The following is a 22,316-nucleotide window of genomic DNA, read 5'->3' as shown; positions in this document are numbered from 1 at the left end:
TTTGCGTATTCTAAAAGATTTCTGTGAATTTATTACTCACATATTTGAATCTTTCTGCATAAGATTAGCACTCTGATAAAACAGAGTTCCGAAGGGAAAAACTATACGTATGTTATTTGAAGTTTAAAAAGCGTTTAAATTAGGTAAAATTGAAAAAGTGGTGATAGTACCTGTTTTGGCAGTGCCGACATTATCTTTAACAAGCATATTTGAATTCAGTGGCAGAAATGTTTGATAGAAATGTGAGGTAAACATCTAATAAAAAGAGGATGGTAAGAGCCAGACTGACGTCAGACATAAATTTACTGACATGTAAGTTAAACTAGAAATAAATTGAAGCACGGAGCACAAGAAGTGTAATAATACTTGTCAGTGTTAAAGAAAATAGGTTGAATAGACTGAAAGCATTTGGTCCCAGCATTCTGTGTGGAATTTGAGTATCTTTCCAAATCCTTAAATTTAGCATTAAATGTTTCAGAATCTTTTTCTCACTTTTCATGATTCATTTCCTTACATAATTCTATCATTACCACTAACTTTCTGTCTGACATAGTAAGAAGAAAGCAGCATCCACAGACACATCTAGTCCCAGTAACTGTTGCTTAAACACTTTTTTATGCCACTTCAGTTATACAAAAATAATCCTTCCAGTGTCACACAAGTCTGACTATGAAGATGAACATTTGTTTACATATCCAGTTCATCCCTCAGCTCTGCAAAGGATGAGAAAAAGGACACATTTCTAACCCTGGTGTATTTTCAAACATGAGCACCACCACATGAGAGCCAGTGCAATAACAGGGCACTGTAGCATATCATGCTCTGAAAGTGTTCCGCTGCGAATAAAAGTGTGAAGTCCTAAAATACCTCAACTGCATTCTAGTAATGCATTTTATCTTCAATCTCCCTCAGCAGCATCTACTCAGGACAGGAGTCTGGGATTAGAGCCCATAGTCTCTCTAGAGTCAATTTTGCATTTGATTTCACCAAAGCCAAGATTTTATTCTGGAAGTCAGTTTTGTCAATATTTGCTATAAGACCTTTTGGCAAATCATATTCTCTAACTCATTGTTTTCCTTTCTGAAAAACAAAAAATAATAATGCCTCTGTAAGTACATCAAAGTGCCAAAAAAAAATCCTAAATACTGTTGTGTACAAAATTACTGTTAATTATTAATAATATAGCTCTCAGTTAAAACATAGACTGGTAAAACACATTTTAAAACACAATCAAATGTGCAGTTGCCTATTTAAAATCAGACAAATTCAAGTAAATTATCCAAACAGTAACTATGGTCCTAGTCAAAACTCTCAGCATTCTGAGCATTGTCTACTATGGCTCTCATTTGGTAAAATATTTTAGAAATTAGCATTAAAAAGCAGCTAGCTGCAGCTGTATTGAGATTTCTGCCTAAGGCAGGCTGAGGTTGAAAATCCTGGAAACTGGAGTTTCATTAATAGTAAAACCAAAGAGTCCTAATGACACATTATTAAACCGTGGGCATGTGTGACCATGTCTGTGAATCTGTGTACACATATTCGTGTTATTCCTGTTTCCCAATACCTGGGACTGGGAGCAAGTAAATTGGTTTAGAAACAAAGCAGAGAAAGTGAAGAGGAAAGGCAGGAGAGGAGGGAGAGGAGAATATTGAATGGGCATCTGTCAGTAGAAAATAAGTGTTTGAAGAAATTTCTATGAATAGCTTTGAAAAGAAAGTCAGAGCTGAGAACAGAATGATTAAAACAAATGTTCTTGACTTGTGAAGACCATCATGGATAAAATGACAGTTGTTTTGCCCTACCCAGAGGAGAGGGCAGAAGTGTTTTGCATGGCAATTAGAGGTAAACATTTCAGCAGAATTTTGAAGCATTCTGAATGGTTATTCCAGTGAATACAATTAGTTTAAAAAAGAAAATATTTTGCAATCCAGATTTATTATGGGAATAATTAAATATTCGGTCTCTGAAATGAAATACAAGGGTTTTCTCACAGTGTTTTAAATATAAGTCTTTCCAAACAAAGAAGAAGAGATTCTTATTTTGTTCTTAACTTGTACTGAAAAAATATGCACTTTTGGTGCTGATATTGTATGTGTAAATGATTGCTTCAGACATTTAAGTTTCCAGGGAAACATATTTCGTATTCCAGCACTGCACAGGCAAATCAAAACCTGTATTCGGTTAATCTGGGTGAGGACAGAGACCATAAAGCTGAGTTAATTCAAATGGGAAAATGTAGAGCATAATCTGGCAGAGTGATGCAAGTTGCACTTGTTTGTATGTAGAAGTAAAAGGGCAAAATTATTTGTAATGACTTGTACAGTGGTGCTGGATAGATAAGCAAAGCAGTAGTCACAAAGAAGGAGTAGTTAAATTCTAATGGCACAGTATTTCACAGCAGAACCAAAGGACAATAAGGACTATTTATTTGCCGGTCACATTTACCAGGATTTTTTTGAAAACACTACAGAGAAAGCCAAACTAAAAGAAAAAGGCATTCATTATATTGTGTCATGAAGAGGCACAAGAGAATGGAGAAAAAATCAGAGAGGAAGAGAAGTGAAATAATGGAAAGAAGTGAAATAATGTTAATCTCACCTATAATTTATACCCATGTAATTTATAAGTGTAATATATACCACTGTGAGTCAATCTCCACTTGTGTCTCGGGAGAACCTAACACTGGAAAGAGTCAACCACTTTACCAGAAAGCTTCAAGCAACTTTCAGTACTATGATGCCTGAACAATCTTTAAATACAGGTTAATCTAATTACACAATTTTTCTCTGAATATTTGGTAAAACATGATGTATCAAATCTGGCTTGAAAGCAGCCCAGCAGAGAAGGACCAAGGGGTGCTGGTGAACAGCAGCTAACATGAGCCAGCTGTGCCCAGGTGGCCAGGAAGGCCAGTGGCAGTATAAGGGGGATGTATAAGCAATAGTGTGGCCAGCGGGACCAGGCCAGTGACTGTCCCTCTGTACTGGCCATGGGGGAGCCACACCTCAAATCCTGTGTTCAGTTCTGTGCCTGTCACTGCAAGAGTGACATTGAGGTGCTGGAGCACGTCCAGAGAAAGAAACAGAGAAGAGCCTGGAGCAGAGATCTTGTGAGGAGCAGCTGAGGGAGCTGGGGGTGCTTATCCTAAGGAAAAGGAGGCTCAGAGGGGACCTTGTGACTTTCTACAGCTACCTGGAAGTTGTAGCTGGGTGGGGCTACCCAGGCAGCCAGTGATGGAATGAGAGTACAAAGCCTTGAGCTGTGCCAGGGGAGTTTCAGGCTGGACATCAGGAATCACTTCTTCACTGAAAGGATTGATTAGCATTAGAACAGACTGCCCAGGGAGGTGATGGAGTCGCCATCCCTGGAGGTGTTCTAGAAATAACTGGACATGGCACTTGGTAACAAGATAGTTATTGGTCAAAGGTTGGACTTGTTGATCTTAGAGATCTTTTCCGACTAAAATGATAGTGTGAAATCATACTGACTGTTCTCTTTGATTCAATGCAACTAATCCCTAATGTTGCCAACATTAATATTTTTCCTTTTGCAAAAAATTAGGTTGTACAAAGATTAGAAATACCTGCATCAGGCGATATTTTTTTGTTCCATGATCAGAGAAACAAAATAGAGTGCTTGACCACTGTGAGCTCTTCTAGGAATAACAATACCTAAATTAGCATTATTAATCTTTTTTTTCAATGTGTCAATAATAAATTACCAATTATTGCAGTAGTAATCATAACTATTCTCATTATATTCTTTATATTATACACTTGTTTAGAAATTACTCAAGGCTTTATTAATCATAATTCTAAAACCTGAATATCCATATATCATTCACTGCATGCCTTTATAACCATATTTCTGCACTGGGTTCCAATTTAGTTAATTTTAACTTAGCTAACTTCATCTCCTAAACACTTAACTGAAAACACACTGATGCTGAGGAACAGAATTAGTAGACATGCCTCTAAAGATATAAAGGCAAACATTAGTGGGTGTCCAAACACCCCTCGCATGTAGCTTTACTGACACAAAATTTAAGCATTTTCTAAATATAAATATGTTGTGTTTCTAAATATAAATATAAATATAAATATAAATATAAATATAAATATAAATATAAATATAAATATAAATATAAATATACATAAAATATGCTTGTGTTCTTAGAAAGCAGCTCATTAGGTATAATGCTCTCATCCTGAACCTTAAATAATTAAGTTATGTTTGGATAAATAGTCACTTGGATTTTAACTGCAGCACTTGATCTTAAGTATTTATTTTCCAGATGTGAGAAAAAGGGTCAATCTTTCCTTGAGCACAAAGCAGTAACTTTCTGAATTATACATTATGTATTGAAGTTGAAGGCAATATGCATTGAAGCTAAAGTTGTACTCTGAACTAAATTATAGACATCTGAGAGAAACTAATGTCTGCATTTCATATCAAGATGTGGTAGTGAGAATTGAAGGGAGATGCCCAATGCTGATATCTAAGCTAGGACCAGAAAGTAATTCAAGTTTCCGAATGAAACACCAAAAAATGACAGCACAAAGTAAAATTCCAAGATACTGAGACTATTGTGGTGCACATAAAAATTCCAAATAGTGAGTATAATTTTAGCTGAAATGCACTGGCAGTACTGGCAAATTTATTTTTCCAAGGCTTGCAACCACAAACCCTTATAGCCAGAACTGCAGACCCCAAAAAATCCTGGTGAGAGCCATCTAAATTCAGATCTGTCTATTTTCTATGATAGAATGTCACGATTATGCAATGCAATTGAAAAAAGATATATTTTAGGGGAGAAGACTCTATAAAGAATGTTTGTGCCCTGTTTTTCCCTTCTGATTTTCTCTTGATGGGAAAAAAAGATTCCAGACATACATCACTACTTTGTATAACATTTTATTTCAGCTCAGACCCTGTGGTAGGCTTCTTTTGTGCACATATTCATATAGTACAGAGAAGGCTGCATTCAGGATATATATCTTCTCTATTCCCAACCCTATTTCTTATCACAAAAGCTCTTTATCAAAAGTGTGTTATCCTGCAACAAAGAAATAACATCTAATTCAGAGAAACCTCTTTATTTGACAGGTAAGCACAGTGCAGCAGACTGGTTCTGAGTTAACTAACTGCCATTCCCATAAATCTCATTACACAATGCGCTTCATCGGTTTGCTTTTTCCTTGGTCAGCTGCAAACACTGAAAAAAGTTATGAAGACAGAATTCCTAAACATAGAGAGGTGGCTCATCAGAAATTGTTCCAGAAATAAATTTGGATAATTCTCATGGGATTTAAGTTACTGTTTTGTAGGTTTTGACTTTCATGTTGTTTGTCACATTATTTGGGCAATGATCAAGTGTGAGGGGGGAGTGTTGAGTGGATTTACATCAGCATTATCTACTACAGATATTGTCAGATCAGTTTTCCTAAGCCCATCCATATCAGATTTTCCATCAAGTAGAAACTGTGATATAACATAACTATTATTATAAATTATTCCTTCGACATACAGGTAGTCCCAGCTTATGGACCACTGGTTCAGAAAGCACCATAATAGCTCTTGAAGCCCAGAAAAAATTACACATTACACAAGCAACAGAACAAAGTATTGCAATTCTTTAAGCCTTCTAGGTGTTAAAATGACATATTAAAATATCTTTAGAAGTTAAAGCAGTCCTTAGATCATGCTTATCCTCACCATTTGTTCAAAATGGCATTTCTTAACAGATGAGCCACAAGAGAGGTGTCTCTCTCTGTGTCTCCTTCATAAATTATTCTAATAGGCTCAGTACTTTGGCTGTGACTGATATACTTTATTATATAATTTATTATATTGATCTATTTTAAGGTAATTAGCATATGTGATTTTTATCTTATATGAGATGAGAGGGAAACATTCTAAAGCATAATACTCAAAAAACCCATGGAATTTAATATGCAACCTCAGCCTTAAATCTGAATATCTTGATTCCACTGAGTGTAAGATAGATATATTTTAAAATATTTATTCATAACCAATAGCTTATTTTATATCTTTAATAGATTTTTACCTGAGTTTTACAGATGTACCTGTCTAATGTTTCATTATTTTGAAAACAGTATCCAGGGGCACAGCTGAGCTTAAAGAAATATGAATAATTCTGTTCAGAACTTCAAATTATAACCTTACATTTAAAGAAAGTATTTATTTGACACTTGATTTTTAGCAATGTCAATTATCTATAATTTCACACAACTTTAGCAGAAACCCATCTTGGTTTGTACTTTTTAAATCTGTGTATATCATCATCTAAATTTCAAAGTCACTGTATTATCTTCAGTTTACTCCTAACAGCAGTTAAGCCACTTCAATCCATAGTATACTTATCCTGGGGTTAATGTTCAGTTTGGTAAAGAAAGTGCTGGAGAATTTGCAAATGGCTATTCCTTGTAAGTGAAGACTTCTTGTTGACTGTTCAGTTGTCATATAAATTTGAAAATTTTTTCATCTGGAAAATCTACTACTATTAATCTTTTAGAACAGCTATTTTATAGATCTGAGTCCTCCTACATGAAGCAGCTGTTAATAGAAATTGTGTGCATGTAAAAGGACAAAAGAACTAGCAAGTAAGCATACAGTAGTGTGGCAAGTAAACTGGGAGACACCAGCTCAACTCTTCTCCTTATAGTGGTACTTTTCACCAAGTAATAACATGAACTTTTGCATTAACTGGAATTTTGCAAGTTGCTCTAGCATGCTGCAAAATTCAGCTTGCCAACAGATGTCCCTAGTGAGGACATAAAGAAGATCCTGAGATGAAAGGGGGCCGTAAGGGCCCATCCTTGGATCCAACACCTTGCTCCAGTACCTGCAAGCTGCAGTGCACGGTCCTGCCTCCAACACTGACAGAATTGCTCAGGTGGAAGCACTGGAGGCGTCTGCCTGTATTTGAACTATTTTATATCTCATTCAGCTTGAATACTTCTCCATCCAAGAGCTTTAAATCCTGCCATTATTCAAAGGCCAGCTACAATCAGTGGTGTTGCTAGAGCTTAATAGGCAGTTTGTCAAGTGACAAGTATTATTTACATGCTCATTTACATGTGTTTGCAAAAAGAGTGTGCTTATTTCCATTTGTCCCATAACACATATGAAATAAATGGTACGTGTAAGTACCTCAGGAACGTGAACATTGTGCCTCCTGCTCCCAGGCCTCTTTTTCTGTTTTCATTTCATCATTAGGGAGCCTTCAGAGTGCCCTGGAGATGGCCTGCTCTGGTGGTATTAATGCCTAAAAAAAGGCTTTTCTCCATGCACAGGTAACGTAGAAGCACACACACACACTGCATCATTCTTTTTACTTTTCGCTGAAACAATTTTTTATAAGGAGAAGTCCTACATGAATTAATACATAGGGTGATGACAGCTTCCTCTTCTGTGTAATGCTGTCCCTAACAGGGTGCACAGCTAATGCTGGCACTCTCTCCTGAATGTCTGCCTCGTGCCTTCCTCCCTGAGGTCACTTGCACCAGCTCAGGCTCTTGGGGCTCTACAGATGATACACAGCACATCCTTCCCCGCCTGTGGGAGTGTGGGACTGAAGCAGAGGGTGTTTTCTGGGCCAGTTCAAGTTCACATCTTATTTAGATCCTGCTGCTGCATACACAAATGTCTGTCTTTCCAGCAGTCAAGCAGCTGAACAGAGCTCCTTGTCTTCTGTCTAGTGCTCCTTCAATGCCAGTGTAAGTCCTTGTAATCCTTGTCCTTGATGCCATGCACGCCTATCCTCTGGCACCATCTTTCAGGCCTCTTTCTACATCTTCACACTCAGACTACATCCACATCCTGCTTATTTTTACTGTAAAACCATACTCGGACATAGTCTAGTTTGCCAATCCACAAGGCTAAAACTGATCTGAGGACTTACAATTCCCCATCTGGGTCACAGTAACACATTTTTCCCTAACCTTTCCAAGCCTTCTCCATGTATACCCACCTGGAAAGCTGTTGCAGTTCCATAACTTGTGAGACACCAGCTCTTGCAGGAAACTTTTCAACCATCAAATCAAATCAAATGTAAGTTGTTCATCTTTTCTATAATAATCTATGATTTTTCTTCCTGCATCTATTGACCTTCTTCCAGTTACGATTACCATTTTCAATTTGGTAAATACTTAAACAAACATTCCTCTGAACTCATATGAAGATATTCCTCTGATGATCTTAGAAATGCCCATTTGATGAAAATTGCACAGTTATAAGCTACACTGAAACCACCATTTACTCTCTTGACACAGTATCTGGTATTGACTCAAAGTTTCCTCAACTTCCCTCTCTTTTTTAGGGCAAATTTGGGAAGAAACTTCCAAAGCGGTCCCTCTAGAAAGCAGATTCAAGTGTCCCCTCCACCAGCTGGTTCAGGAAAAGATTTATTTGGACAAAAGTGGAAAAAATATTTATTTAATAAGCAAAGTATTCATAAGCATAAAAATGAATAATATTAAACAATAAAACTTCTCACTGTTCTGAAGAGATGGCAAATTCAGAAAGTCTCTGTCATGGGGTGTAGCTCAGCTCGCTCAGTCTCTCTCAGTCCCTCCTGCCCTGGGAAATGCTGCATCCCAGCCCCAGTGGGACACAGCTGGGAGCTCCTGCTGTTCTTCTGGGTTTTCAGTCCAGAGCAGAGCAGGTTTGAACTGTTCCAAGAAAAAGAAAAGCCACAGTCTGGGGAACTTCTCTGCATCAGCTAGCTTAAAAAAATAAAAACTGACTATAACCCAGGGAGAGCTCTCTCCCACTGTCCGTGGTGCAGACAGCACAGTCCAGGAGAAGGATGCAGGGGACCAAGTGCAGTCTCTGATAACAAATTCCATGCTTCTTCTCTCCCCTTCACTCTCAGGACCAGTCTTAAAGCTGCAGAACTTAATATCTGGCATAAACAAAACAGACTATTGGAGGTACAAGCATCATAAAGTCACCCTGGAACAATTTGTTTCTTGTTATCTTCCCCCAGTATTTTAAATACTTTGAAGAAGAGACCATCTTTTTGTGCTTTGTTTGCATACTATTTTACACAGTGGGGTTACATTCAAGGACTTCCAGGTGCTCCAATAATGAAAACAATTTTAAAAGTGAGTCTCAAAATATTTCCTATTTTACTGAAACTCTTTACAAAATAATGATTGTTTAAATGTAGCCTGTGATAAATCAGCTTGACATTTGATTCAGTTTCCTCTCTTTTCTCTATAAGGAATTGATTCCCCTAGCTATTGAGATTCATTGTAGGGGTTGAGCACAAGATAAATCAGCAAAAGAATGTGATAAGAGTGCCTTTAGAATATTCAGCCATAAAAATGGGCATTCCATCTTAAAAATCCAGATGGTCAAGAAAGAAAATGACAGAAATATTATATCAAAGATAAATGTATAGTGGCATTATGAAAATTATACTCTTTGAAACAATAAATGTTACCAAAAACAAAGGATCAAGTAACTGTCAGCTGCTTGAAAACAAGGATCCCTTTATTCCATGGGAGAACCCAATGTGCCAGGACTTGTTGCAGAACAAGGATCTCTGGCTCCCTCAGGTGAAGGGAATAGCTGATGTACTTTGCCACTATACTAAAATCAAATTAATCTACCATACTTTTTGGTGTCATCAATCCCTGTGAGCATTTTTAACATGCTGAATTAAAACAGATGGTATAATTTCTCCTTCTCTTTTTTAATTTCATGGCAGGTCACATGGTATTTAAATACTCTGTTATTAGGCAACTTTGAATTTCTGTATCTGTTATATTTGGCTAGTTCATTATTGTGATGTTACATTTGACAGTTCACTTTCAAAGTAAAGCCTAAATTACCTACTATAACCATTCACCAGCTTTCTGTGGCTGGCATAATTTGTATACTTGTTCTTGTCTATAGCATATGCCATTGACCAGCTATCACTGCTGGAAAACATTCTTCTTAAAAATGTTCTTTCCACCCTTAAACTTATGAGGTGTGCAACCTCAGCAAACTTGCTTTAATAAACCATATTGAGTCATATAACACTTCCCAGGATAAATTCCTCCCAAGACAGTAAGAACAGAGTGACAGGCAGCAGAAATTAAAATATTTTGTCATATGGCATTCCCTTCCTGCTTTTTCTAAACTTCCTTCACTTCCATTAGCAAATTTGCAGAAGGGAACTCATTTTTAATGACGTAAAAGAGTGAGCCCTAGGGTTCATCAAGGAATAAAAGTTGACAAGCTCAGCACTTGCAAGTGCATATGAGAATATAATGCTGAAAGTAAAGGACATCTGAATTATTATAATGTGCTGGTAGAATCAGAAATAGTGAGTTTCTCTAGCAGACTTTCCACATAAAGCTTTTTCCACACAATCCATAGATGTTTAATCTACAATTTACTTCGGTGCATATAATTCCTGACAGCAGTAGATTCACTGAAATGGTACAAGCTCTGTCTGAATAAGCAAATGGAGCTATTTGAGGAAATAAAAAGCACTAAATACAGATTATACACAGTTTTGAATATGATATATTGTAACCTAGGTTTAACACAGTAAGCTGTATAAAATATTTTACACCCAAAGGTTAATAAAAGAAATTGTCTTCTATTTGTATGTCTTCTCCCTCTTCTCCCCACATACACCATGTTTCTTGGAATGTTTCTCTGTATTCTTGGCCAGTGGCACTAGTTTTGCCATATGTACAATGCTGTGTTACTAAATAGCTAACAAAAAAATGAAATTTAATATTTACTTCTCAAAAATGTAAACATATGAGTCAAAGTGAGGAAACATTCACTTCAGCTCATACACACAGATTGCAATCCATTTCAGTTTCTCTCAGTCCGTTTCTTGAATTGACACAAATAACAGCATCAGTAGATCATCACATTTTGTAGTATCTACAATGAACATTTTTTGTTGTTTTATGTTATGAGTAGCAGTGGCCATTTCAGGCCTTTTTCTTTACTCTACGTGGATATTTCTGTTCATTATGGTTTTTGTTGCTGTTTTCTCCTCCAGAATCATGTTTGATTCAGACTAGTTCCTCCCTGATAAGCAGAGAACTTTTTTCTTTTCTGTTTTAAAGCCATTCTAATTTAATTACTTCAGACTAAATCTGGATATTTCAGAAACTGTGAGTAGATCAACTGAAACATGAAAAAATGTGGATTGAGAATTAAAATTATATGCAATATAAACTCAATGTATCTTATTTTCGTAAGGAATTTTTGTTTATAAGAAGTTATCTGTTTTTTTCCTGCTGCAATGCATGCTATTGCTCTCCTTTTACTGTCACTCTAGAAGTTGGCACTGAAGTTTTTTCTATCTCACTACATTTTGAACCCGTTCTCTTGTCTCATTGTCTGCATGATTTCTGCAACTCCAATGACATCTCCTCAGCCACATTCTCTTGAGGGACTTGAAAATCTCCTTCTAAGATTTAATTGGAATCTGGAGTTTAAAATGAGTTCTCCACTCCTGCCCTTGTTGCCTTTACTTGCCTGCTGATTTCTTTCACTTTGGCTGGAAAACCAACTGCTCTCAGACAGAGCTCTTCCTTTTGTATTTTTTCTTGTTGTCATCTCAGGCTAAAAATAAAATACATGTACAAAACTGAAGGCTTCCCTCTGCTCCTTGGATGAGGTTTCTGAGACTTTTCTATCTCCTAAATTGCGAGGAGCTGCCATTCCACCCCTGAAGATTTCCTTTCCTAATCAGAAAGCTGCATAATGCATACTTTCCCTCTAGCTTCCTCCTTATTCCTCTTATGCTTAGAGTTAGGTATTTTTCGTATCCAGTCATTTTTCCTTACAGCCTCTTGCCCATGAAATTCTCCTATCCCTTTGTTTCTATCTCATATGGTTCACAGCCTTATGCTCTATTGTTCTGCACTGTACCTAGTGTCACTTTTTTGCCCTCTTCCTGCCTCCCCTGGTGCAGTCATGTTACCAAATTATCCAGCTACTTGCTCTTCTAGGACATGCCACCATCTCATAGCCTTTGTAAAGGAATTCACCTGTCTCTACAGATGACAGAGTGGCAGAGGCATCCCTGATGGAGATTCTCACACCTAAAACAAGTGCCCTAACTGTGGGAACAAGTAGTCACCTGGTGACCCTTATTTCTATCCATCCTTCTGGAGTTACCAGATCCCTTCCAACTCAAATATTTTGTGATTCTGTGATTAGCTTAACTCTTTGTTGTGTTTAGGAATGAAAAGTTAGGAATCCTGTTCCTAGTAAGAGTGCATCAAAGCAAGGCAGATTTGTCATGTGTTTCTCTTCTGCTACTGTGTGCACTCATCCATTGCATGGTTTAGACAGAAGTTGGGTGGGGTTAGCACAGTTCATAAATGCTAAGAAATTATCATTTCCTTGGGTACCAAAGACAGCAAACAAAGTGGTCACTTTAGTAACCTCAATTATAGCCACTAAGTTTTCACCTAAAATTCATTAATTACACCTTGTTAATAAATTTTGATTTTGCTAAAAATTTGAATGTAAGAAATTAATGTTAAGTAAGAGAAAGGAACAGAAACTAAGTGAAGCCTTGAAATCAGTTTCTCAAATATGAAATCACTGCAGATCTCAGCACCAAAGTATGAACAAAGGAGCTATCCAATAGAGCTAAGTTTTCTCTGCACTATCAGAATGACTCAGGTTGAGGAAAAAAAAAACAAATCTCTTTTTTTTTATATACAAACTTTTACAGCAGATACTTAGCTAGCTTTGTTTTAATAATGAAAGGAGTATTTTCATTTCATTCTATACAGCCAGCTTTTGTATGTAAAAATTAAGAATAAACCTGAGGTCCTCATCAAAGGTCAAAAATAATGAAGATCCCCAGTTTGTTCCTTCAGCTTTTGTCTTTCCAGTGCAACTGCAGACTATGAAAATAAATAAATAAAATAAAAGAGGGGAAATAAACCAAACCAAAACAGACAACACAGAAAAGGTATATTAGTTCTTTTGTAACTCCAGTCCTTTCTTTCATGGGTCAGTAGAGGTCAAGGACCTCTATCACAGTCTGTACAACAGAATGAGAAATACCTCTCAAGTAGTGATACTTCAAGTATTTTACATCTAGATGTTAAAGAGATGTTTTCAATGTGTATTTTATATGTCATATGCCTGTTTTTACAGTCTAGAACCATATAATTATTTTCTTTTTATGTAAACGAGAGTTTACCTAACTTTGTTTTCATGATGATTTCTCACAGCATCCCATAGAACCTACTCACTCACATTTATTTTCTGACCTTTACTTTTATTCTTTTTTATTAATTATGACTGTTTGGGAATGTTTGTCCCATCTGCTTGAAATTAGAGGAATTAGTCTACTTTGTTAAAGATTAGGAATTACATCATTGTAGGACAGAGACACCTCCATTATGTGGATTCATTTGCAATCTCAATTTTATCTGTATCTGTGCATGAGGAATGATCAGGCAGTAAAATCAGTTGCTGCTTCTTTTATCCAAAAACCTTCAGGGGTGCCACTGTAGTTTAAGTGAGGTTAAGAGAGGAAAAGCAGTACAAATTTGTTGTCGATACCCAGCCTAATGGTAAATCAGCATTTTTTTCTCACATATTCCAGAGGAATACAGTATGATACTCTGTATGATGTTATTGATTCCCAGAAACCAAACATAATCATATAACACTATTTCTGTTTTTCATCCAGACTATTAACTATATTCTCCCCAGGCTGTGCTCTAAGACAAATTTCCCCTTTATATACTGAATTCTAGAAGTCATTATAGTTTGAGTAAGAATCTACCTAAATTTGGTGGTTAGGTCTGGACTGAGGAAAGGACAGCATAATATCAGCTAGGGGATGATTCAACAAATCCTATGCTAGTGTTCAGAAAATATAACTCAACTTCTAGCAGATGCATCACTCTCAGAGGTGAATAAAGGTTTTTTTGTTTGTTTTTTTCCCAATGCAAACTTCTGTGTGTTATGGTGTTCTTCAGCATTCCTTGTTAAATGTAGCAGGAACTGTAGTTTGGCCCATCCAGGCAGCATTCAAGAAAACTCCTAATGAGCCAAATACTTTCTCACAGCCTGAGTTTGAACTTTCTATGCACTTTAATTCTTCCTTTTGTTATGTCAGTGAACACTCAAATATAGTTATTTGACTCCCCACTGCTTTGCTTTGCTTGTAGTCTCCCAAAGACCCCCTCTGCTTCCCCTCAAGCTCTTTTGGCCATATGTTCATGGAACTCACATGGTGCCCTGATATTTGGACCTCTTGCCTGCCTTCAGGTGAAATCCTGGCCTATAATGAGAGAAATAAGTAAACAGCCAGGGAGTCCATGTTGCTCACCACAACTGACTTTCAGAATAATGTTTGTTTTAGTTTTAACTGCCTTATTTTTTCATCTCTTTTCCCTCTTTGATACATAATACATAATAAGAACCCTCATTCTTTTTATGAAAGCCTTCTTTCTCCTTTGGGACCAAGCAAAATAATGTTTTCTTAAAAGGTAATTTGCCTGGGAAATTTTCTTTGTGTGATTCAGTTCATTCTTGCAGAGAGCTCTGGATTTATGCAAACTAACATTTGCCATCACACCATGAGGAATTAAGCATCAAGCATACTTCAGTTTTGGAACAAATATTTAAACCTATAGTAAAGCCTATGGGAGGAGCTGTCACATTTAATAGCAGCAATTTTCCCCCCCTTATTTTCCCAAACATTTTCTTTCCTCTGTCCACATTGCTTTAGGAGATTCTTAAGACTAATATGTCCACTAAAAAGAGAAAAAAATCAGTGGCTTCTATCAGTCAAATGGACACATGCATTTTGCTGTGCAGACCTTGCAGCTCCTTTACCTGCTTACCTTATCACAGTATCTTCTGAGCAGTCTATATCTGCCTTATCATCTACTTATGGTACACGAAGGATTGACAAGTAAGCACTTCTAAAGTTTCTGTCAGTATATAGGGCAATTGAAGGCATTAATCACAGAATAAACACCTTATTCACTGTCCTCTCTGCAGCTGAAACAGGCTGGCACTGGCAGAGAGAAAGAATAAGAAAAATCAGGAAAAACAAGATTTCTGAGGTCTAATTCAACCATCCCTGAAGTTAAAGGAAGATTTTTCACTGACATAGCAGAGATGGATCTGCAGCTAAGGTCAGACAGGCCATAGACAATATTTGAAGTTTTCCACAGAACAGCTCATAGTATTTTTTAATTCAAACTCAGCTGAGCTGTGAACAAACTGTGAAGCGAGAGGGAAAGTACATGAATTCTTTTCCTGACATCTGTAGAGCAGTGCCAGAAGCTTGGGTAGCCAGTCAGGGAAATGGAAATTCTTGCTGCTGAGAAGTAATAGGATATAACTGATATTGCAAATACATGATGGTCTGTGCAGCCAGAATTTTAAAAAAAATTACGTGAAGCATGTTTACCTAAAAAGAACAGGCTAAAAAATTAGGGTGTCACTCTGTTATGGAGATGATTATCTGCATTACTGCTATTGTCTGGAAAGAAAAATTGTACTGTTCTTGGTGACTTCAGTACTAAAGACCCATGGTAGACATTGTATGCAGTATGCAGTAAAACATCATTGAAGTTTCTAAGAATTATAGATGATAATTATGTAGCACAAAAGGTATTGAACCTAGCATAAGATAATTCTCTTTTGAGTCTCATTAAATTGGATAAAGAGGAAAAAATTGGAGGATCTAATTACATTAATTAAGGGAAAACAGAGGACAGTAATATATCTGCTTGGTACTTCAAAACTGAATTTTTCAAACCTGGAGAAAATTATGAGAGAAAATTGATTAGGAAGAATAAATACAGACAGCCCATTGGGAAAGAAACTTTAAAGTTGTTTAACAAGAATTTATGAGAGGTCCAGAAGCTACACCTCATAATTAAGAAATAGATACCAATGTGTTAATACGCCTCCTACTTCAGGAGTGAAGTGGATACATAAATTAATTTTTTTTTTTTTAAATATATGTATAACAAAAGGGAGAAATAAAAAGTTAGAGTAATAATTATATGTTATGAACAGTAACAAAGAGAGGAAGTAATGGATCTCCCAGTAATTAGGTCAATAAGAAGACAATTTTTAAGAATTAGGAAAAAAGAGGCTAGGTTTAATGTGAAAATCTGAAACAGAGATACTAATCACGGCAAAAAATACGTAAAAATGGAAGTGTGTGTCTTTCTATGTGACTATGAAGGCTTGTCTGAAAGTACCAGCAGAATAAAGCTAAAAGGAAAGGTATGTGTTAACTGCTAGGGAGCAGCACAAAAGAGATTTCATTTATAAGGAGAGGTAGAAAAACTCACCTATACATAAAAGTTAAGGGAACAAAGTAGAAGATAGTATTTATAAAACATGCAGGTAAAATAAATAACACTTCTGTTAAAAGTCAGGAATTTTGCTTAATATTTATGAGGGATGAGACAAAATAATGAGGCAAAATATCTAAAACTTCATCTGTTCCAGGAGAGTGTAGAAGGTAAATCAAGAGTCTGTTTGTCATCACTACCCAAGATGAGCACCAGAGACACAATGAGCACTGGACTGATGACATCCCTTGTCCCTTTTGGTGTGCACAATCGATCCTGGCCAAGTCACTTAGACACAGACACCAGAATATGTGGATGTAGGAATGGGAGAAATTAACTTGGAGATTTTCTAATGAAAGATCATCACCATCTTCTCTGAGATCTCTCACTGAATTTTCCAACATTGACTTCCTACATTAGTAGGAGGAGGTTCTAAGGCTCTTCTTAATTGTGAAAAATATTGTTCACAAGTAGCTACTGTTCATAAGTAGTTCCTGGAGAGAACCAGGACGACATGCTCATAGCAGAGAAGAGGGTGATATTTTGTAATTTTTCAGGATAGGCATGATGCTATTTTGCATAAGACATTGAAAAGTTAAGTCTCAGAGTTTCTACAGTGTGTGAACTCTTCATTCTCAGCATGGACATCTCTGAAAGGAAATTCATCTCAGCTCTGCTAATTATGTTAACAATGTTAAGATAGGTGTGAATTTTAAATTGATATGCCTAATTTTTCCAAGGTTAGATTTGAGCATTTAACTGTGAGATAACCACATTTAAAATGGATGCTAAAATGTATCTCAATAGAATTTTGGAGGCAGAATACCCAGCAAGTTTTCACTTGGGAGACATAACAAAAGATGCACCTGACCAGGTAATATTGTTATTCAATTGCTACTACATTTGGAATTTTCAGGAAATTGTGGATATCATCCCAATATTTTAAAAACCATAGAAATCCCAACTAGTGAAACCTGGCAACAATGCTGAGAAAAAGAATGTAATTGTTACTACAGGTTTTAATTGATAGAGAATAAAAAGCTAGATATATAATTAGTGTCAATCATTGTGTTTCTGGAGAAAGAGTTCTTACAGTCCTCATTAAACACACTTCAAATAATTCTTTTATGACATTGTAATTAAGGCAGTAAAAGATAAATAATATATTTACACATTTAAAAAGAATTTTGACACATTAATACACAACATGCTGATTTAAAAATTAGTGCAACCACAGAGTACATCTTAAATGGATTAACAGCTGCCTAAGTGACAAGTTCCGAAAAAGTAACTGTCAATTGTCAAAGGGATGAGTTTCTACTGGTGTTTAGGAGGTTACCTGGTGGAATAATCAGCATCTGGTCCAGTATTATCCAGTGTAGGCAACAGTGGTTTGGAAGAAGATACAAAATCACTGATGATCATGGTGATGGCTGAGAAAGGAGGAAGACCATGGAGGTCAACAAGTAACTTTCTTATCATGGCATGAAATTAAGGGATTTGCTATGTTTTTTAATTTATTACTAATAAAGTTGTTTCTCTGTATAAATACCACAGCAACCAAGGCTTTCATCTGTTTGGGAAAATTATTTATTTCAAATAGCGAGAAATGTTAAACAACATAATTAAATATTTTGTGGAATTGTACTGAGAAGCAGGGATCTTGAATTTATCTTCCTACTCTTCCAAGAAGATTCAGGTAGTACACTTTCTGGTATAGTTTCTATGTCTAACTCAAGCTCCTGCAAGAAATCAAATGCATAGTTGGGGAAAATAGTCAGACTCAAATGAACCATTCCAGTGGAGTAACTACAGATGGTGAGAAAGGCAATCAGAGCAAATTTGGCAGTCTGGCATATTAACATGAATTCTGCATATAGGAGAATTGTCCTAAAGGAATAATTTTCAGTTAAATTCTTCTTCATTTCTTAATTTATTTTTTCATATGATTAAGTCTTAAAGTGAAATAATTTTCTCTATCCTTTTTTCTCAGCACTGCTTTTCACCCCATTTAATTACTATGTCTTTTGGCATGCCTCAACTCTGACTGCAATTTGATCTTTACTTTTTAATCACCTTTCAATTTGCTTTATTCTTTCAAAATGTCATAATTCAGGTTAAAACAACCTATGAAACAGACTATTTTACCTGGGTCTAAAAGTTTAAAACTGAATATTAAGGAATTTTGATATTTTTCTCTGGGTGCCTGTCCATGCTTACTTTACAATTTTTTTAAACATATTTTATTCCTTGGTGAAGTGCATGCCCTGAGATAAAGGAGTGTGATATATAATATAATATAATATAATATAATATAATATAATATAATATAATATAATATAATATAATATAATATAATATAATATAATATAATATAATATAATATAATATAATATAATATAATATAATATAATATAATATAATATAATATAATATAATATAATATAATATAATATAATATAATATAATATAATATAATATAATATAATATAATATAATATAATATAATATAATATAATATAATATAATATAATATAATATAATATAATATAATATAATATAATATAATTAATATAATATAATATAATATAATAATAGCAGAAAGCCCATTGTTCATATTCAACACTGGTCCAGATGTTAGATATTTTTAAATGAGCAGCCAGCCTTGCTGATGTGGGAAACACACATGTGTAGTTCAAACATTGTAGTCTAACCATCAGTAAAGTGTTTTCATGTATGGTTATAATTTGGAATTCCTGTTCTCCTTTTTATTTGCAAAACCAATTGTAAGTGAATTGGTGATTCCTGGTGGCTTGGATGCTTCTGCTTGGGGGTATTCTGACAAGGCAAAGAGCTGCTAGCTGATTCTGACATTTTCTTTCACATCTCCTCTTCTCTTCTCTTCTCTTCTCTTCTCTTCTCTTCTCTTCTCTTCTCTTCTCTTCTCTTCTCTTCTCTTCTCTTCTCTTCTCTTCTCTTCTCTTCTCTTCTCTTCTCTTCTCTTCTCTTCTCTTCTCTTCTCTTCTCTTCTCTTCTCTTCTCTTCTCTTCTCTTCTCTTCTCTTCTCTTCTCTTCTCTTCTCTTCTCTTCTCTTCTCTTCTCTTCTCTTCTCTTCTCTTCTCTTCTCTCTTTGCTATTTCTTCAAAGGCTGGTCACCAGCTGAGTTCTCAGTCCTTTCTCCTGCACTGGCCCAGCTGTCTACAGCTAAGTGTGCGCTGGGTGTTTGACAAGGACCTCCACCCAGGCTCCACACTGATTGACAAAGAACAGTGCACTTCCATCCTCAGTTTGTGAAAATATCCAAGTCTTGAAAACTTGTCATGGGACGTAAGGAACAGCCTGCTGGGCAAGTTTGGGCTCCCTTCCCACCCAGGGTGGATGGAGTGATGGTAAATAACACAACCACTCAAGATGCTCCACGGCAGAGGATTGTTTCAAAAACACTATCTCCTCTGTCCCCGGATGTGTGACTATTTTTCCCCATGGTATTCTATTCCATAAACAGATCACCTTAAAATAGCATATTTAGAGCTAACATATTTGACTAGTTTGCTCTAGAACAGCTGGAAATAAAAGCACTCAGATTAGAACACTTCCCAGATGGAATGCTGAAACTAAGAGTTATGAGGCAATTTAGGGAACAGTTCCTTTTGCTGCTCACTTTTAGCTGATGTCTCTCAGCTAAGGCCCTCTGTGCCATCATTTGGACATGAGAACACAGGATCAGAAGATTCAATAAATGTGAGTGCTGGGGCCAGGCTGGACAAAATGTGCAATGACAAACGGTGCAAAAATTACCTGAGTCCCTTTTCCACTAGCAAGGAATCAGCGAAATATTGCTGTGCTCTATCTGCATTCTCTGTGCACTCATTTCTCATGAAAGGGGCACAAAAGGCACCTTCATCAACATCCATGAAAGGATTTCTTTATGGGGGAGGAATTTTCCACATAAAAGTCACTTTTAGCAATGCTCTAAAGTTGCTGAACAGCTGCAAGCCAGAGAATACAGACTAATGCCTGTACCTGTTGCATTACATTGGTAGTAAATTTATTTATTTATTTATTTTAATCTTTTTTCAGTGAAACTATTTAAACTTGATAATGTTCAGGGAATTGTCCTAACAAAAAGTATTGCTTTGGAAAGGAGAGAACAGGAGAGCAGATACAAAATTAGTTTTGAAGTCTAGAAAAGTTACATTTGTTCTTTGAGTTCTTGTGACTATCCATAATAATATTTTTAGTTGTTTTGAAGAATTTTATTATTATTATTTTTTATTTTAAATAGAAAAAAAAAAGTTTCTGGAAAGGCAGAAAAAGCACTGTCCTTTCACTACAGACATGGTTACTGCATGGTATGTTCAGTGTTTTCTTATTTCTCTTTATTAACTATGCTCTCCAAAAAGCTGCAAAACCAGTTATGTCCACAATGTTTATTTTCATTAGTAATTGAGAGCTGAAGTTTACAAACTCTGGAAAAAAAAATATGTCAAGGACGTCAGCTGAAATAAAAACTAAGAGTTTCTGTAAAAAGGTTTAATTTAGAAATTCTAAACTCTAAACTTTGGGATAGAAACCACTGACACATAATTTTAAGAAAAAAAATATATATAGACAAAAAATTAGTTTGTTTAATAAGGTCTGAACTCATAAAATGGAAAAAAAAAAATCAACCCAAAAAACCCTACCTTTATCATCTTGTGTGTTGTGTTAGGTACTGAATTAAATTATTTAGTATAAACAACAGTAAGGAGATGTTAGAGGTCAGAATGGTATTATGTTCTGGTTAAACTAACAATTAAGCATGGAAAAGCAGGCACTTTTGGGGAGGATTGTAAAGAGCTGTGGTGACATCTCTCAGTCATCTGCTTTGGTTTAGGCTTTGCTGGTTGTCCTTAACAGACTGAATCCAGCAGGGGAGAAACCATTGTGTGGGTAAGGCATGTGCTGACACTTACCTGCAGCCTAATTATACAGTGACCCTTAGGGTCAACAGATACTGCTTGAACTCCCAGCTGCAGATTAGGCAGCAAGATAATAACACTGTGAGTATGGAACAAATGAGATAAGCTTGGTAGAAACTGCAAGGAACTGAGAAAATATCATTGTTCTTATGTTAATATGGAAGACTACTCTGTGGCTTCATCTTCTTGATTTTTTCATAAACTTGGTTTATTTGTGATGCTCTTAAACTCAATCTATAGTGAAAACGTTCTCCAAGGATTGTTTCCATAGGAAAGAAACCAAATTCAGTTCTTTAGCCTGCTATCTAACTTCCCAGTCAGTGAAAGCTGTGATTAAAAATGGCATCATATCAAAAGCTGCTGTTACATATGTGCTATCTGCAGCCTGGATGCAGCCAGATATCTAATCTTTTAAAGAAAATAGACTGCTTGATGGCAAAAATGGTAGAATTTTGAACAGTTATGTGAAGTTCATGTACAAAAGATATGCTAATTACACTGCAAGGTATTTGACTGATGAGACCTGCATTAGAATGGAGACATTGAGAGGAGAGATTTGGGTGACTAAGTACCACAAGCTGTGTAGTTGAACATGCCAGCTCCTAAATGGAATGGCATCTGTGACTTATAAAAAACCAATGCTGTAAATTAAGTCATGGAAAACAACCAAAAAATGTATCTGGTAAATGACTTTATTATTATTTCAGTAATAATAACTGAGGTACTTGGGTTTCAGCACGTAAAGGCATAGACATTTCTAACTGAAATGTATTAGTACATTAATTCTTCCAGCTCTGATTCAATTGGATGCTGAATATATCTGCTTCTAGGGTGAAGCCTGGTGAATTAGGCAATGCAGCCCTTTCAATAGGTACTCTGTCTCATTGGCTTAGAGAAAAAACACTGCTCTAATTTAAGGACTTCTTTCTTTCATGATTGATGCTCACCACACAAGCTGCCCAAAAGAAATTTTGTGGCTAAAAGAGGAAAAGAACTTTTTTTATATTTTTTAAATATATTA

General features: G+C 35.9%; 1 protein-coding gene across 1 annotated transcript in view; it reads left to right on the top strand.

Moving 5' to 3' along the window:
• The window catches only part of LOC130250846 (vesicular inhibitory amino acid transporter-like), a 53,199-nt gene that overhangs the window by 28,276 nt on the left and 2,607 nt on the right, over positions 1-22,316 (top strand). The window lies entirely within an intron of this gene.

Source organism: Oenanthe melanoleuca, chromosome 3 (assembly GCF_029582105.1).
Source record: "Oenanthe melanoleuca isolate GR-GAL-2019-014 chromosome 3, OMel1.0, whole genome shotgun sequence".
Taxonomy (NCBI): Eukaryota; Metazoa; Chordata; class Aves; order Passeriformes; family Muscicapidae; genus Oenanthe; species Oenanthe melanoleuca.
Note: the sequence above shows the minus strand (reverse complement) of the source record. Positions and strands in the feature narration are given on the sequence as shown.